General features: G+C 36.9%; 1 protein-coding gene and 1 long non-coding RNA gene across 4 annotated transcripts in view; one reads left to right on the forward strand and one right to left on the reverse strand.

Annotated features, from left to right (window-relative positions):
• Positions 1-2672, reverse strand: part of Dym (dymeclin) — a 543161-nt gene that overhangs the window by 165229 nt on the left and 375260 nt on the right. The gene's annotated exons all lie outside the window — the stretch shown is intronic.
• The window catches only part of LOC111816665, an 8424-nt gene continuing 6529 nt past the window's right edge, over positions 778-2672 (forward strand). The window contains exons 1-2 of the long non-coding RNA XR_002821015.1: positions 778-788; positions 1362-1363. This is a non-coding gene — a long non-coding RNA (uncharacterized LOC111816665). The remainder of the gene's footprint in view (positions 789-1361; positions 1364-2672) is intronic.

The raw sequence follows: 2672 nt of genomic DNA on the forward strand, positions 1-2672 counted from the left end.
TAGCTGAGTAATACTCCATTGTATAAAAATACCACATCTTTTTCATCCATTCCTCAGGTGATGGGCATCTTGGTTGTTTCCAAGATTTGGCTCTCACAAATTGCAGCATCCACTCTTGAGTTGTGAGCTCAGCTGGCCTCTCTGGAGTGGGACAGCTGACCCTTATTACTCATTAAAAAAAAAAAAAGAAAACAGCCATAATACCTCCCCTTTGTCCCAAAACTTGTTTCTCTGTTGACATCCCATAGCTTTGATTATAGATCCTCTTATGTTTAATTATATTTTAGTTGTGCAGTTTTCTAAGTAGTCATTTTATTACTATGTGATTCTCTATATGTAGGCACTATGTGTTCTTACAATTTTTACCAAGCTAATGTAATTCTAAAGCATGTTTAGCTACATAGTATTCTAATATCACCATCATTGGAATAAATGCATGTAAAACCAGTAAGCACAAGTTATTATTTCCAAAGTGAGAAAAATCAATTCTAAATTGTTTGGAGCTGCAGGACTCTGGTAAACTCTGACCTTCCTTAGCCCACAGAGCACAGGCCTGGAGCTTTTGCTGGTGCTGGTCCAAACTTTTAAGAATTTAGGAGGACTCTGAGTGGCCTGCAGGATGCAGGAGAGCTGCGCTTTGTGCGCCTAGTGCAAGCAGGTGTGGAGCTTTCCTGGAGCCATTTAAGAACTTTTGTGGATTCTGCGTGGCCTGCAGGACTCTGGGTGATTACTGGAAGCTTCAAAAATGCCAAAATGCAGGAGCACATACTATGGTTTCTCTTCAGATCGTATAAATCTTCTGCCTTTTACCAAAACACAGCAGCAAAAGGCAATGTAAATCCTCCAGTGCCCACCCTCCCAAACAAATCCAGGAAATGAAGACAAACAGGAACTTGGAAGTCACACACTGGAAATCTCTGAAATGATAGCAACTGAAGTAAAGAAACAAGTCCATCAGGCTATAGAAGAAATAAGAGCAGAAATAGTCTCTCAGGTCAAAAAAAATTGTGAAAGAATTGTGCAGTACAACTAAAGAAGACATAGATAGAAAAACAGAAGCAAATAGAAAAATGATGGAAACCCTGAGTGAATAACACAGGAAAGAATTAGAATGCATGAAACAGATTTTAACAGCTATCTATGACTGACAATGTCAACCTCTAACTAAAAATCATCTGAAGAAATAAAGAAGAGGAAGAGATAACAATTATGTATGCATCCAATATAGGAGCACCCTCCTACATAAGACAAAATTTTTAAATTTTAATTTTATTGAGAAACACATATGAATGAGACAGTTTCAAAGTTGAATAACAGGACAGTTTCGATAATCAATACATTGTACATTGTTATCTTCTTAGTGGTTATTCACAGTACAAGAAGCAGACAGGATATCCTGTCCAAACACTATCAATACACCTCTTTCTTATTGAATTAAGCGAAAGTAGCTGTCTATCTATCCTAAGTATTTTGTATATATAAATACAAAATGATCTTTCCTTTGAATCCCCTTTTTTTTGTTTAGTCCTGTCAGAGGTGGGTATTCTATTGGCATCTAAATACTATAGGTGTTTGAATTCAACTAAACAATCTAACACTGTCCAGCAGTCTATAATATTAGTGGGTTATACTTAGAAGTTATTGACTTGAGCCTGTTACAGCTTATTGTATTAATATGGCTTTACTTCATATACCTTGTTTTTATACTTTTCCACTGGATGGTTAAGACCAAGATAAAGCAAGACCTATATAACAAGAAATGTAACTTTTGTATCTGATAAGGTCAGTCAAATACCATCAGGATTTATCCTGTAGCCCTGTACCGTACTTTGTAGATCCTTTGTCAGTGTCAGCCATGAGGATGAGTCACGACCATTACTTGACCACTGTGTTCTCTGTGAAAGCCTGAGAGAATGTTTTCTCTCCATGTGACTCTCCCCAGGCACACTATATATCATCGATCACATTCCTCTGTGGCTTCATAATCTCCTTGATCAGAAAATTTGGAGCACAACTGAGTTACATGATGTTACAGTACAGTTTCTCTTATGTCCTGAGTCTTCACTGACCTTGAAAGGCTAGAGCCAAAATGTTGGCTGACCTTGTAGCCCTTTCTTTTCTCCAATTTTGATCTGCTAACTTAGGTTGTTAACCCTTCAGAACAGAAGCTTATTATTAACCTGCAATATATGCAGTTTGGTTCACCCTATCTGATAAGACAAATTTTAACAGACATGAAAAATCAAATGAGCAGCAATACAATAGCAGTTGGGGACTTTAACAAAGTCTATCTCTTTGTGGGGACTGTCACAAAGAGATAGATCAACTAGGCAAAAAAATCAGCAAAGAAATAATAAGTACTAAACCAGACTCATGAAGAAATTGACTTGTAGACCTTTACAGAGTGTTTCATGCAGCAACAGAATATACATTGTGCTCAGCTGCACAGGGGACATTCTCCAAAACAGACCATAATCTAGCACACAGAGCATTCTTGGTAAGTGCAAAGGAACTGAAATTATCTCATGCAAACTATCTGATCACAATGCAATGAAACTGGAAATTATTGGCAAAAAACCTATAAAAACACCATAAGCACATGGAAAGTAAATAACAACCTCCTAAACAACCAGTGGGTCACAGATGAAATTAAAGAATAAATTATTATTATT

Source organism: Octodon degus, unplaced genomic scaffold (genome assembly GCF_000260255.1).
Source record: "Octodon degus isolate 3935 unplaced genomic scaffold, OctDeg1.0 scaffold00003, whole genome shotgun sequence".
In the NCBI taxonomy this organism is placed as follows: domain Eukaryota; kingdom Metazoa; phylum Chordata; class Mammalia; order Rodentia; family Octodontidae; genus Octodon; species Octodon degus.